General features: G+C 37.8%; 1 long non-coding RNA gene across 1 annotated transcript; it reads left to right on the forward strand.

Moving 5' to 3' along the window:
- The first annotated feature begins 8,703 nt into the window (after window positions 1–8,703).
- On the forward strand, window positions 8,704–9,741 carry LOC107890219 (uncharacterized). The gene is made up of 2 exons (XR_001681884.2): window positions 8,704–9,315; window positions 9,422–9,741. It is a non-coding gene; the product is annotated as an uncharacterized lncRNA (long non-coding RNA).
- Window positions 9,742–16,753: the final 7,012 nt, after the last annotated feature.

Genomic DNA, 16,753 nt, shown 5'->3' on the forward strand with positions numbered 1-16,753 from the left:
GACAAGGTATGGGCGGTAATGGAAATGGTCGGGGTCGAGGAGCACCTGGCAAGGGTGCTGGAAATGCTGAGGCTTGTCAGCCAGCGTTGGTGTAAGCTGCTCGTCGCCGAGAAGAGGGTGATGCACCCGATGCCATAACTGGTACGTTCTTAATTTCTAGCATGTCGTACACTACTTTGATAGATATTGGATCTACTCATTCGTATGTTGCATGTACCATATCTGGGTCGTTGGGTGTGCACTCTGAGGAGACTGTGAGTGGGGTATCGGTACTAAGTCTTTTGGGCCACTTGATTAGGGTAGACAAACTATATAGAGACGTGCCTTTAGAAATTCAAGGTAAGATTTTCTCTGAAGACTTGATGGAGTTACCGTTCGGAAAATTCAACCTCATTCTGGGAATGGACTGGCTTGTTAAGCATAGGGAAACTCTGGATTGTGCCGCTAAGTGAATGGTGTTAAAGACCGTAGAGGGTGAGGAGGTTTTGGTGATAGGTGACCGAAGGGATTATTTGTCCAATGCGGTGTCGGCGTTGAGAGCCGAGTAGTGGATTCGTAAGGGTTGTGAGGCTTATTTGGCATTTGTAAGTCAGTCAGAGACTAAGGGACTGACGGTGGATAAGGTTAAAACCGTTAAGGAATTCCAAGATGTTTTTCCAGTGGAGCTTCTGGGATTGCCACTGAACCGAGAAGTTGAGTTTGGAATCGACTTGTTGCCTGGAACGGCACCAGTGTCCATCGCACCATACAAAATGGCACCGAAGGAGTTAGTGGAGCTAAAAGCATAGATTCAAGAGTTGTTGGATAGAGGCTTTATTAGGCCAAGTGTGTCTCCGCGGGGAGCACCAGTGGTGTTTGTGAAAAAAAGGGATGGAACGATGCGGATGTGCATCGATTATCGGTAGTTGAACAAACTGACGATTAAGAGTAGATACCCTTTGAGGAGCTTCGGTATTCTCCAAGATCGATCTTCGATCTGGATATCATCAGTTAAGGGTCAAGGAGGTAGATATTCATAAGACAGCATTCAAGACTCGGTATGGTCATTACGAGTTTCTAGATATGCCATTTGGACTGACGAACGCTCCTGTAGCATTCATGGATCTGATGAATTGTGTCTTCCAACCATTTTTGGATCGATTCGTAGTTGTTTTTATTGACGATATTCTGGTATATTCTAAAACTGAAAAGAAGCATGTTGAACATCTCCGCATTATACTGCAAGTGTTGAGGGAGAAAGAACTTTATGCGAAATTCAGTAAGTGTGAATTCTAGTTGAGGGAGGTAACCTTCTTAGGTCATGTTGTCTCTGCTGAGGGGATCAAGGTAGACCCTCGAAAGATTGAAGCGATTCTGGAGTGGAAGCCACCTAGGTTGGTGTCAAAAATTTAGAGTTTTCTGGGTTTGGCAAGGTACTACAGAAGGTTTGTAGAAGGTTTTTCTATATTGGCAGCACCATTGACAAAGCTTATAAGGAAAGGAGCACCGTTTGTTTGGACCGAGAAGCAGCAGGAAGCTTTTGAGAAATTGAAGAAAGTTCTGACCGAGGCACCTATATTAATTCAGCTGGAGTCTGGGAAGGATTTTACCGTGTACAGTGATGCATCACATGTGGGTTTGGGCTTTGTGTTGAAGCAAGAGGGTAAGGTGGTTGCTTATGCATCACGACAGCTTAAGCCTCACGAAGTAAACTATCCTACTCACGATTTATAATTAGCAGCAGTAATATTTGCACTTAAGATTTGGAGACACTACTTGTACGGAGAAAGGTGTGTCATATACACAAATCATAAGAGTTTTAAGTACTTGCTGACTCAGAAGAAGCTAAACCTTAGGCAACGAAGATGGATAGAGTTGCTTAAGGATTATGACTGTTCGATTGAGTATCACCCAGGCAAGGCTAATATGGTAGCCGATGCCCTAAGCCGTAGAGCTGTATCTGATCTAAGAGCAATGTTTGCTCATCTAAGTCTATATGATTATGGTAATTTGTTGGTTGAGTTACAAGTAAGGCCAACCTGGGTTGATCAGATTAGGGAAAAGCAGTTGAAGGATGAGTCTTTTGTTTATTGATTCCAACAAGTTAAGAAAGGGGAAACTTCTGAGTTTGGGTTGAATAGTGAAGGAGTTCTATGTTTCCGTGGAAGAGTTTGCATCTCGAAGGACTCTGACTTAAGGCAGTCAATACTGAAAGAAGCTCATGGAGGACTTTGTGCTATGCATCCTGGAGGGAATAAGTTGTATTGCGACTTGCGAGAATTGTATTGGTGGCCTGGGCTTAAACGAGAAGTAACAGAGGTTGTGGGGAAATGTCTGACATGCCAGCAAGTGAAAGCTAAGCATCAACTACCTTCTGGAATTTTACAGCCAGTGAAGATACCACTTTGGAAGTGGGAGAGGGTAACCATGGACTTTGTGAGTGGGCTACCCTTGACACCAACAAAGAAGGACTCGGTTTGGGTGATAGTGGATAGGTTGACCAAATCTACTCATTTCATACCTGTCCGCACTGATTATTCACTTTCGAAGGTAGCTAAGTTGTATGTGGCAGAGATCGTTCAACTTCATGGAGTCCCAGTCTCAATTATTTCTGACTGGGATCCTAGGTTCACATCTCGATTCTGGAAAAAGTTGCATGAGGCGTTAGGAACGCGATTAAACTTTAGTACAACTTTTCATCCTCATATTGATGGTCAGTCGGAAAGAGTTATTTAGATTTCGGAAGACATGTTGTGGGGATACGTTATTGACTTCTGAATTATTTGAGAAGATTACTTGCCGTTGGCAGAGTTTGCGTATAACAACAGTTATCAGGCGAGTATCCGAATGGCACCATATAAAGCGTTGTATGGACGTAGGTGTCGTACACCTAGTTGTTGGACTAAATTGGAAGAACGATAGGTTTTTGGACCTGAGTTGGTAGCGAATACTGAAGATAAGGTCAGAATAATTAGAGATCGGTTAAAAAAAGCATCTGATAGGCAAAAGTCGTAGGCAGATTTGAAGCGTAAGGAGATTGAGTACTCAGTGGGTGATATGGTCTTCTTGAAGGTTTCTCCTTGGAAGAAGATATTAAGGTTTGGTCAGAAGGGCAAGTTGAGTCCGCAATTTATCGGGCCTTATCGGGTTCTTAAGCGAGTAGGTCCAGTGGCTTACCAATTGGAATTACCTTCGGAGCTAGACAGGATTCACAATGTTTTTCATGTCTCCATGTTAAGGCGATATCGTTCTGACCCTACTCATGTTGTGCTGGTTGCAGAGATTGAAGTGCAACCTAATTTGACTTTTGAGGAAGAGCCTACGTAGATATTGGATCGAGATGTTAAGGTTCTAAGAATGAAGTCAGTTCCATTGGTAAAGGTACTCTGGTGTAATCATGGCAGAGAGGAAGCTACTTGGGAACCAGAAGCGGCAATGCGTCAACAATACCCTCATCTGTTTGGATCAAGTAAATTTTGAGGACGAAATTTCTTTAAGGAGGGTAGGGTTGTAACGCCCTGATTTTCAGGATATCTGTGAGTTTTGGTGAATCTTGATTTTTGTATGATCTGATTGTATAAATCATGTTTAAGAATGTTAGTGGGCCTCTAGAAGGCCCAAGTCTAAGTTAAAACCTGGTAGATTTAATAAATTTTTATTTTAAAAGAGAAGAGGGTTCTGGTGTATTAGGCTTTTAAGATTAAATTGGTGGAATAGGCCACAAGAAGACTTGTGGTAAAGTGGCAGGGTGACGCCACTGAGGTGCTAAAAAGGTGGCGTGTGGAAGTCAAAGGGGAGCTAAGGTTCAAGTCACAAGGTAAGCAAATAAAGGTATTATTTTTTTTATGAGCAGGAATGGTATGTGATGGAACCAAGGTGAAACTCTGTCAGGAAGAGTTTAAGTTGTTCAGGGGATTGAGTAAAGGAGGGATAAGGGGAGAAAATCAATGAGTCTGAGTAGGAAGCAAGAGTTGGCCGTATAGGGGGCTCTGTAAGTGCAAATTCGGCTAGGTCTCTTAGTGTTTGCAATCTCAGCATTTGGATTAGTGGTTGCCGAATTCTTTTTGTGCAATTTTAGGATTTGTTTGGGCATTCTATTGTTTTGCCGAAATAGGGTAGGGTACCTTAGGTTTTTCTCTTTTTCTTTCTTTTGCTAGAAGCCGAAACCTACACCGTACACTTGTGCCGACTTGTGTAAGATAAAACTATCATCCTTTCTCTTCTTCAAAACCGAATTCTCTCATCTGCTCCCCTCTTCTTTTCTCATTTCTTATCGACCCTCATCTTCTTCACCTTTGTTTTCCCTCAAAACCAAATACCTGCTGCCGATTTCTCCTTAGCCGAACCTCCATTGAAGTCGAACCTCTCATCCTTTCTTTCAAATCAAAACTTTTCTACACTGAGGTACTTTAGAAGCTAAATCTTTGATTATACTTTTCTCTTCTTTTACGGTGGTTGGATCTATAGTAGATCGGGAGTAGCGTCATAACATTTTAGGTAAGTGCTCGAATATTTCATTAGTTACTCATGTTTTAAGGTAAAAGCCGAAATCCCTATCAACTAAGGGTGACTAACGTTTGGACTAAGGGCATATCGGCCTCTTTCTTTTGGTTTTGTGTGCACTAGTGTGGACAAGAGGGACATTTAGCAAAGGGCTTTGAAGGCTAACACTGTTGGACATCTAGATCTAGTCTAAATTTCGGCAAAGGTAACAACTTTAGGGCTTAAGGTGTTAATGGCCGAATATGGTAAGGAGTTTAATACATGATAGTTATCGACTTGTAGTTTAACATGTGGGTAACTGATTGTAGGATATCGTAAGGGGATCCCGTCGTAAATCTGTCACAAAATAGGTGTGTAAACGACACCCACTTATAGACTAGATCGGTAAAAGCCAAAATGCCGAAGAGCCGGCATTTTGTGAACTTGCGAGCGTGCGAGCTCTCGTGAGATAGTTTGTGTGTTAATCCTGGTAATCTCAAGCGATAAGATTGCAGAGTGCGCAATTTCTTGCACTTCGGTATATTTGGGCTTAATGGGTCGAAATTGGGTTAATGGGCCAACGGGCCCAATTTGGTAAAAACGCTCGGTAAGTGTTTCTGTTAATACGTTAGTGGCTGTAATATGCATGAAAACCGTAAAATAGTATATTTACTAAAATACTCCTAAGTATGAAAATTACCATTATACCCCTAGGTCCAAAGTGACCGTTTTACCCCTAGGGTTAATTTTGACTGGAATGCATGATATTCTGATTCTGTATGTTGTATGCCATGACATGTATATCTGTTGCATGGGATATGGGTTATCTTGATGGAGGAAGCGTTCTGGTGGCTATGCCACAAATATTTGTTTCTGGTGGCTATGCCACATATATCTGTTCTAGTGGCTCTGCCACAATATCTATATCTGGTTACTCTGTCACAATATCTGTTCTGGCAGCCATGCTGCAATTTCTGTGGTGTGCAGCGGGTGGGTGGGTCGAGTTGTCTCCCCACATGGTGTAAGGTTGGTACGGGGGTGTATACGGATGGATATGGGTTGGGTTTTCTGCATACATGAAATTTCTGTTCTGTATCTGTTATGGGCTTATGGGCTTCATTCTAAGTTCTGTATTGGGCTAAGGCCTAACTTAATCTGTTTCTGTGGTTTGATCTAATTTGGACTATGGTTGGGTTATTTTACACACTGAGTTTTCCAAACTCACCCCTTAATTTCATCCATGGAAGAAATCCCCAACTATAGTGGACTTGGAGCTGTGAGGGATTCAGAGTGGCCACATGTCCTACAAATTCGGTTTTCTTCATGTGTTTTAATAAGCCTTTACTTACTTTAACTGTTTGGATTTTAAGTTGTAATAAGGCCGTTCGTAAATTTTATGGTTTTGTTAATTGTTTTACTAATACTCGATTTAAACTGTTAGATTTAGGCTGGGTGAGTTTTTGTTCAAAATTAATAAATGATTTCAAAACACAACGAGCATAACAAATGGATAACCTAAAGACTTAATCAATCGGTGTTTTTTTCTTAGGACATGTTTGGTTCAGTGTATTAGGTAATCCATTACTGACCAATTACGCGGCTATTACATTACGCCCCTAATCCGGCGTTTGGTTCGCTGTAATAGGTATTACGCGCGTAATACAATCCCCACCTAATCCCCAAATTCCCTGCTTTTCTAATCCCTTCCCAAATCGAGTAATAGGTATTACGTCCAGCTTCCCTCCCCAACTCTCTGTTTTACCCTCCCTCCCTACCCGACCCTCTCCTCTTCTGTCCTCATAATTTCTCCTCCCATTTCCCACTGCTTTCGTTGATGATTCTGTCCTCATCGTTTCTTCTCTCAGTCTCGGCGTTTGGTTTTTGAGGTATGAATAAACTTTTTAATTTCTTGAAGCATTTTACATGAATCTTTTCGTAATAATAGTTTCAGCCATTTTTTGAATGAGTTGGGTTTTTTCCCAGAATTTTCCCTTTGCTTGTTTCTTCTAGTTCTATTTCTTCGTTTTTGTTTTTGGTGCTAAATACTCGCTTGAATATCGAGTTAACTCTTTTTCTTTCTGCTAGTTCTATTTCTTCGTTTTGCTTGTTTCATTTTTTGGTGCTAGTTCCAGAACGTTTTGCTTGTTATACTAATCGATCCCAAGGATCGGGTGGAAGCGAGGGGAAATAAATTTATGCTAAGTGATGCATATTGATGGTGTGAATGTAGTTCACACTTGTAAAGCAAAGCAGTAAAGCCGATAAGATCACTGCTTGCTGATCTGCATGGATTCTTTTTTACTTTGCAAAGCTTTTTTAGATTGAAACATATGCTTTGCTTGCACAGTGTGATCAAATAATGCAGATTATTGAAAAAAGTTGCACAATTCCTAGTTTTCTTCTTTAAACAAGGATTTGTACTTTCTGCTTCTTCTTCTTCATAAAGAGCAATTCTGCCTTACTTGTTAAACATTCAATAATATTTCAAGTGTGCGCATCTTACTTGAATTGGTACTTTAAACATTTGTCTAGGTATAAGCTCCTTCAGCTTTTGAGTCAAAGCCCTCCCAACAAAATATGCCTACAAAATGTTAGCTGATATTCGATTAAACTGCTTATTCAACATACAAAATATGAAATTCATAGAAAGGGGCCGAAATTCAGATAGGAGTTGCACTATTTTAATATCACAACTGTTAAAACCAGAAATTAAGAATGCAAGCAAACACATATCAATACTAGCAAAACATTCTCAAATAATAACATACTAAAGCATTATACAAATTAGGTTGGAAGAAAATTCAAGAAAACAATCTGGACCATGGTTGTTAATATGCTTTTAGCCTGTAAGATTTGAATGACAGTTTTAGACAAAGACCAGACCAATAGAAATGTATACAACCATTGACACATTAAGTTTTACTTAGGTTAGCAATTTACTTGTATAATTTATTTGTATTCACAAAATGCTCATTATTACTTACATTACAATCTCACCTGATATACATATATTGAGACACTCCTGAATTACTCTAGACTCAGATAGGCTGTATGAACACCATAGGCTGAAAATATATGGGGTAAATTCTATACAACTCCTATTTCAACCATTCCCACATAGCACCTTATGATTTTTTCTTTTCCAATTAAAACCTTGTAGTTAAGTTTCAGTTACATAGAGGATTAGCATGCCAATTTTATCTAATAAAATTATGAAAAGAACCTTAGTGTGAATAGATGACTTCTGAGTTGAGGGTATTTTTATAATTTAGCTGATAAATTTAGTGGCATAACTCCCTGAGTTTATAGAATTTAAATACAGGATGATAATTGTAACCCAAAGGAAAAAAAAAGAACCACATGGTGCCACGAGGTAAAAGTTGAAACCACAGACATAAATGGAATATAACCTTTTACTCAAAGAATACCAGTAAATATTTGTAACAATTCAAATAAAAAAAGAGGAGCACTAGACAGCTGACTATGCCAACCAATTCTACTTGTATTTTTTAATTTTTAGTAACTACTTGTTAAAACATTTAAGCTGACTATGCCACCACATTTAGCACAAGTCTCGGCTGTTCGGGAGGCTTTATTATGGTTAAACCCTGCCCATATGTGAAGGATTTGATTTGTGTTGAGATCAATTCTCAACACGTTTTCAATGCCGTATATATATATAACCTCTAAAAATACTACTAGCTGCATTGGTATTCATGGAGATCAGCTAGTGTTTTTGACTGTATATATATAACCTCTAAAAATACTACTAGCTGCATACATATCAGACAAAAGAAAAAACCTCCATTAATACAAGCTCTTGTTTTTTTCCTAGTTCTTTCTATCTGATTTATCTTGTTTCTGGTCCTTCATGTGTTTAACATCCTTAGCATGTGTTGTGTTTTCGAGATTCTTTTGATATTACAATGATTACTCTTTAACAGTTTATTTGTTGTTTAGTTGAATATATTTTGCGGAATCACCCATTTCCTTTGTTTTTATCTTGTTTTCATAATGTTTGCTGTAATATTCATTTTGAATCATATATATTCAAAGCTGCCAAGTTGGTATATTTAATAATCTAAAGGAATGGTTACTAAAAGAGAGGCTGCTTTGGTAAAGTATATGATCAATTTTATAAACTGATTATTTTTGTAACATCGATTTCCCTTTATTGGTTACAGGTTCTTTGTTCCAACACTTCTACATCGTAGTCGTCCCCGATTTGCTCATTATAGGTTAGTTTTCCATTGGTATTCATGGTTGCGAAGGATTTAGGATAGTAGGGTATGTAGTTTTGGGTGTTTAGCTTGCTGCTTTGTTTTATCTGTTAGGCAACACGATAGTGAATTACTTTTGTTGTTCATTGGAGAAGCTTTCACATCTGCTTAGGTTGCCTCCAACTATTGTTGGGGTTTCACTCCTTCCACTGAGAAATGGGGCATCAGATGTGTTTGCCAATATAGCTGCATTTTTGGGGACAAATACATGTGAAGTGGGTCTTAATAGTGTGTTGGGTGGTGCAATTTTTGTTAGTTGTGTTGTTGCTGGGACTGTCTCCCTTTGTGTAGTAGAGAAGAGGATCCAGATTGATAATGATGCTTTATTAGAGAACCGGAGTAGGGGGAAGGATGGTAGGGGAGAGGGAAAGAATCAGAGTAGGGGAAGAGGGTTAGTAAAGCAACGATGTGAAGGGGGAAGGGAAATCATAAGAGTAGGAGGAGGGATGGTAAGGAAAAGGGAGAGGGATGGGAAATGGGGATGGAAAATGAAAATCTGTAATGGAATCTACTTTGATGGGAGTTCCAGCAGAAAAGTGCAGTTGATGGAATCTACTTTGAAGAGAATGATGAGGTCTCTCTCTGATTTTTTCATCTCCATGAACTTCAATCTCTCTCTCTATATATATATGTATATAAACAACATCATCCCTCACCATTCCTGCTTTTAACTTGTGCAGTATGCTCCTGTGGTTGAGATGTTGGATGAGCCGAGCGGTAGCGAACCCACATCTTAGATAGTTACATCATGTCTTATTATTTTTTGTTAATACATTAACGGCTGTGAGGGTAGTTTTCAACTTTGGAAATAGCAAGTCTGTGGTATATCAGCCTATAGGATCAGAGGTAAACAACACTTGAAATTAATTCCATGTATAAATCAATTATCTAAACTACAATGAACTTCCAATCTTGTCTCAAAATTGTGTGATCATGGACTGGGACATATGCTTAATTTAAGCCCTGAAATGCAGTGTTCGATAGATACAGCTATTTTTTACTTGATGTTCTTTTGTTCCATTCTGTTTATCCTGCTTTGGTTAGAGAACTAGACAAGGGGTGATGCATTTATGATGAACTCCTTTCTCAAAATAAAAAATTGTCTAAAATTCAGTACAATATTCAGAAGATAATAGTAATGGTTATTGAATTTATGTTTATTAAAAATTAATCAATAATTGAGTTGAAGTAAACCGGTGAAATGCTTACAAATAAATATTCTTTTAAGTTTGGATTCAATCTTTAAAATTGCATATAAAAATACCAAAAGATGAGAACACCGTTATATAAATATTTAATTATTTTATTAAAATAATTAACTTAGAAACAAATATTATATTTTTGTTCATGTAAATAATTCTTAAATTTGAATCTAGATAATTATTTTAAATTTTATTAAATCATATATTTTAATTAAAATATATTTAATATTAATTATTTCAAATTATATTTTATAGTATCATATATTATGATTTTAGTAAATTCATATAAGAATATTGATTATTAGAATTTTATTAAATTATATATTTTAATTAAAATATATTTAATAATTATTATTTTAATTTATATTTTACAGTATCATATATTATGATTTGAGTAAATTCATATAAGAATATTAATTATTAAGAATTTTATTAAATTATATATTTTAATTAAAATATATTTAATAATAATTATGTTTAAATATGAGTAAATTATTTATTATTGATATTAATAATCTTATTAAAATTTAAATAAAATAATTTACCAAAACAAATTTCTGCTAATTATTAAGAATTTTATTAAATTATATATTTTAATTAAAATATATTAAATAATAATTATGTTTAAATATGATTAAATTATTTATTTTTGATAATAAATAATCTTATTAAAATTTAAATAACAATAACAATAATCATTTACCAAAACAAATTTATGCTAAGGGTATTCTGGTCATTTTAGTTTTCTCCATTATGCTATTACACCTCTATTACATTCAACCAAACACAGTTTTACTATTACGCCTATATTCCATTACATTCAACCAAACAGTTGATTTGCTATTACACATCTATTCCATTACACCTCTAATCCAATACACCTCTAATCCAATACAGCGAACCAAACGTGCCCTTAGTCAACAATTAACCATTGTTTTACAAAATCACCCTAACTACCATAAACAAAGAACACAACCAACCGTAAGTCAATGTGACGCGTCAGACTTGGCCATAAAGTCCAGGCTGGGTTTGGGGCGTTACACAGAAATGTTAGAGTATGAAGCCGCCGCATGAATTGGACGATGGATGGGTGTTGGCTAAGACGGTGGGTCCTCATGACGTGGAGGGACATCATCAGTAATGTCCTCTGGGTCCTCCTCCTCAGTGGATTGGACGAGGCGGTACTGAGGAGGTTAGGTTCCACGTCATTTCTCGATCATCCTTATATGTAGCATGCTCGAGATGCCCTGTGGGGACATCTGGCCGATGAGAGTGAGGGAGGATGATTGTGCCAATGTGTTGAGGAGCCCAAAGTGCCGAGCCAATTGAGTCACATAGAGCTCAATAAAGATGAGTCCGCTCCTTTGCCACTCCGTCTAATGGCGGATGGTGAGAGCAATGAAATAGGCAAGGTCGAAGACGTGCCCGTTTGCCATGCTTCACAAGAAATAGGCGTTGTGAGTGTTGACGACGCCGATGCTCTCTCGCCGTCCTGTCAGAGTGTGGGCCAAGATGGCGCGTAGGTATCGCAGGGATGGGGTGAGGGCTGATGCCTTAGAACGGCTAGGATCAGAGGTGGCCGAGGCAGGGATGAGGTCCATCTAGTACTTTGAGGGAGAGTAGTGGATGTGGCGATGGATGGTGTCGAGTTCGTTGTCGGCCATGAACTCCTCCGTGTACAGCTCTAGTGCAATTCCAAACTCTAGTACGCTCAACTGGCGCACTAGACCACCAAGGTAGAACTGGACTGTTCCAGGATCGTCAAAGTTTGTCATGACGACTTGAAGATGGAAGGTCAAGCAGAGTTCCATTGTGAGCTCGAGGTACGTTGGCTCAATGATCTCAAAGAAGAGCCCCCACGGGTCAGACGTTAGAAGGGCTCAGACTGCGTCAGCCATTTGAATTTGTTCAAGTGCGGCCCAGTCAATGCAGCAGCCCATACCTAGGGGTCGGGCTCGTAATATCTGAAATAGTTCCTCCTGGGTCCTAAGGGAAACTAGGGGAAAGGGTGACGGATCTCAGCGGTAGGACCCGAGGATGACGTTGTTCCTTTCCTTTTCTTCGAAGCGAGGATGGTGGTCTTCTTACCACGTGAGGTTGACATAGTATACCTACAATGGCAAGATGAAATAAAAATAAAATTACTCTCCAACAGTAGCATGGAAAAATCTGCAATGTAAAACAAATAGACATACTTCATAGAAGTCATGTACTAAAGAACAACTATGCTAAAAAAATAACCCAATCAGATATATTAAGTCATTACTATGAATAGGATTACGAAAATATCTAGTGAATGAATGCATGTGGGTTTGATAAGTATGAAATATGGTGTGGGTAAGCATGAAATCTATGGAAACAAGAAAAATGGATGAATGTAGCAAAGTGTATTGACTAACATGGCAAATTTCTTAATAAAGGGCATAAGTTTTCTATCATTATAACTATGATTAATTACTCAAAATAAAATATCATGAAATAAGTAAAAGAATGAAGAGAATAGAGGGAAAAAAAGTGAACAAACGCAAGAGGGAGGAGCTTTGGGTCATCGAAGGTGGTGCTGTGGTCGGCATACGGGCGTGGCAGGTAGGGCGTGTGAAGTTGTAGCGGTTAGGGTTAGGGATTTAGGGGAAGGGGGTGATGAATAGTGAGGGGTATATAAGGATTTTGGGGCACACGGCCATGGGAAACGCCCGTGTGCCCTAATTTTTGTTCGTGTGTTTTGCAGTTTTTTAAATTATGGCGTATTTGGTATTCAGCCCACGCCCGTGTTCCTTGAGCATGTGGGTGCACACGGCCGTGTCGCACGGCCGTGTTCTGCTTCATTCGCTTCTCCCACATCTGTGTATGGATGTCCATGCCCATGGTATTTTATTAGTCTTGAGCACGGTTAATGAGCACAGGTGTATCGCACGCCTGTGCTAAATTCTCAGTTTCTACTACATTTTATAGACACGGGCGTGTCGCACGCCCGTGTTGGTTTGACAGACTCACCCACGGCCACATCGCACGGCCGTGGCAACTTATCGCATCCTGTTTTAAAGAAAAATTTTGCCCTGTTTTCACATAGCCGTATCGCACGGCCGTGTCTCCTACCATGGTGTGAGCATGACCTAAGGCACGCCCGTGCGCCTAACCGTGTGGATTAGAAAACTTGTGTTTCAATGACTTAGTTAGTGATTAGATGTTTAAAACTAAAATTTTAAAGAAGTTACCATCGTTAGTGCTTGGGTTGCCTCCGAGAAGCGCTTATTTATAATCTAAGCTCGACATACCTTTCTGTTGCATGGTCATGGTGGTGCGAGGAGTTTATGTAATGCCCTGTACCCGAGACCGTCGCCGGAGTCGAATACGAGGTGTTAACAGACTTAATTCATTACTTATACAGCTCAAACAATTTATTTTTAAAACTTCTAGACAAGTTGGAAATCTGCATTATAGTCGCTTAAAAATTCATATCTCAAGTTCCAAAACTCGTAATCCAATTCAGTAAATTTTTCCTGAAACTAGAGACATATATCTATCTACGAATTTTTTTTTAGAATTTTTGGTTAGGCCAATTAGTACAGTTTATTAGTTAAAGTCCTTGTTTTAGGGTTCGACTTTTTTGACCTCTGTGTGTTACGAATCAGATTTCTCTCTGTACAAAATTTCAATGACTATGATGTTTTTTTCTATTAAAACTAAACTCAATAAGGAATCTGTACATATAAAGAATGACTTCTAATTATTGTTTTTACAATTTATGGTCAATTCTTAAAGTCAGAATAGGGGATCCAGAAAACACTCTAGCCCTAATTCACAAAAATTCAAATATCTCATAAAATATAATTTATATACCTGTTTTGTTCAATCCATATGAAAATAGACTCATTAAGATTTGATTCCTTAACTCATTCATCATTTAATTCAATTTATACTATTTTTAGTGATTTTTCAAATTAGCAATATTCTGTTTTATAACAAATTTCACTTTACTATAGATTTCCATGGACTAAATAGCATTTTAAACATACATGGCATCAAATATGATTTAGATTGGCCATTCCAATGGCTAATCATTCACAAACGCTTTTCTTACCAAACCATAACGATTTCATAAAATCATTTACGCAAAGTGAGTATTTTGCCATACATGCCACATTCAAAATACACAAGCCATTTTACCAATTTAGGCCTTCAGATAGTGTGAACGAGTCTTCGACCTATCCCGATTCGTGTTTCATTTGCATTTAATATCTTTCTACGATTTCATCATACCAAGTTCTCAACCCGAGGATTTAAGCACATACCTGTCAAATTTTCTCATTCACCACACTTACCAATATATCACCTTCGTTTTAGGCATTCTTCTCATTCACTTAAGATTCACCCGTTGAACACATCAGAATATAATTCGAATACACGGATTTCATGAACGTAAGTGTCATACCCGCAGCTAGACCAACTCAATAGCCTGCGGAACTTATGTAGCCAAGCTACCATGTAACCCACCCATAAGTGAACTCGGACTCAACTTAATGAGCTCGGGCGTTCGCATCCATAAGAGAACTCGGACTCAACTCAACGAGTTTGTATGCCTAGTTACATCTCACGAACTCGGACTCAACTCAATGAGTTCAGAAATCAAATATCCAAGTGATATGTCACTTGCATTCTAATTTATTCCCAAGGTTCAAACGGGCTTTTTCCTCGATTACACATCTTCGCCGTCTTCCACGGAATATCGAAATCGATACTTCGGTGATAGTTCATACTTATCAAGTAATTCACATAATTACATATTATTCAACAATAACCACAAAACATAACATTTCATGATAATAATAAGCATCATATCATATAAACAACATTAAATTACTTAAAATGACAATTATGTTACTACATTTACACATGAACTTGCCTCGATACAAAATATTAGCAATCGAGCCTATTTTTCGTAAACTTTTTTTTCCCTCGATCGCGACTTGAATCTCCTTTCTCTTGATCTATAATGCCAAATTAATCTTATTTAATACATACATTCATCAAAACAGTCTTTAATACAAACTTAGGAAAAATTACATTTTTGCCCCTAAACTTTTGCATAATTACACTTTTGCCCCTAGGCTCGGGAATTAAACTTCATTCCTTATTCTTATGTTTTATGACATTCTCATCATTTTTCCCTTCTATAGCAACATCAAATTCACACTCTAACATGTACTTATGACTATTAGGTTTTACTCGTTCTCACTTAAAACCGAGTAGTACAAGTTGTCTAACATAATTTAAAACCTCATATTCTATCATAAAACACCAAAATACACAAATTTCACCTATGGGTATTTTTTCAAATATGAACCCTAGGTTGAATTATTGCTAGCATAAGCTTAATCGAGCTACCGGGATTCCAAAAACGTAAATAACATTAAAAACGGGGCTTGGAATCACTTACTATGGAGCTTGGAAGCTTGAAACAAACCTTATCTATGGAGAACCCTTGAAATTTTGGCCTAATGAAGAAGATGGACAAAAATTGGCTTTTAATTTTGTTTTTAATTCATTTTAATAACTAAATGACCAAAATGCCCTTCCTACTAAACTTTCAAAAAAATTCCATCAATGTCCAATTTTTGTCCATAGACTTAGAAATTGGTCAAATTCCTATTTAAGACCTCCTCATTAATATTCCAAAGCAATTTCATACTAAAAACTCCTAGAATGCAAGTTTTGCAAATTATTCGATTTAGTCCCTAATTTCAATTTAAGCACTTTAGGCATAGGATTTCATCACGAAATTTTCACACAATCATGCAATCATATCATAAACATCAAAATAATTATAAAATAGTTATTTCTATCTCGAATTTGTGGTCACAAAACCACTATTCTATTTAGGCCCTAATTCAGGATATTACAACTCTCCCCCCTTTAAGGATTTTCGTCCTCAAAAATCTTACCGGTAAATAGGTGTGGGTATTGGTTTCTCATAGTTTCCTCAAGTTCCCATGTAGTCTCTTCTACCCCGTGCTTTTGCCACAATACTTTCACGAGAGTGACACTTTTGTTTCTTAGTTGTTTGACTTCTCGAGCTAAAATCTTAATCAGTTCTTCTTCTTAAGTCATATCTAGCGTAGCTCAACTTCTGTCGGTGAAATTATATGTGAAGGATTTAGACGATACCGATGTAGCATAGATACGTGGAAAACATCATGCATCCTCTGTAATTCAGATGGCAATGCTAACCGATAAGCTACTGGTCCAATTCTTTCAATTACTTCATACGGTCCAATAAAATGCGGACTTAACTTGCCCTTCCGTCCAAATCTAAGGACTTTCTTCCATGGAAACACTTTCAAAAATACCTTATCACCAACTTGAAACTCGATTTCCTTTCGTTTCAAATCTACATAAGATTTCTGTCTATCTAAAGCAGCTTTCAAACAATCTCGAATCAGTTTCACCTTTTCTTTGGTTTCCTTTATTAGATCAACTCCATAAATCTGATTTTCCTTGAGTTCAGTCCAATACAATGGCGTCCGACATTTACGACCATACAATGCTTCATAAGGTGCCATCTTCAAACTCGTCTGATAACTATTATTATAAGTAAATTCTACCAACGGTAAGTACCTTTCCCAACTACTTGAAATTCCAATATGCAACATCTAAGCATGTCTTCAAGAATCTGAATTACTCTCTCTGATTGTCCATCAGTTTGTGGATGAAAAGCAGTGCTGAAATTTAACTTCGTACCTAATGCCTCTTGCAACTTTTGCCAAAACCGTGAAGTAAATCTCAGATCTCTATCTGAAATGATTGACAAAG

Source organism: Gossypium hirsutum, chromosome A09 (assembly GCF_007990345.1).
Source record: "Gossypium hirsutum isolate 1008001.06 chromosome A09, Gossypium_hirsutum_v2.1, whole genome shotgun sequence".
Classification (NCBI taxonomy): Eukaryota; Viridiplantae; Streptophyta; class Magnoliopsida; order Malvales; family Malvaceae; genus Gossypium; species Gossypium hirsutum.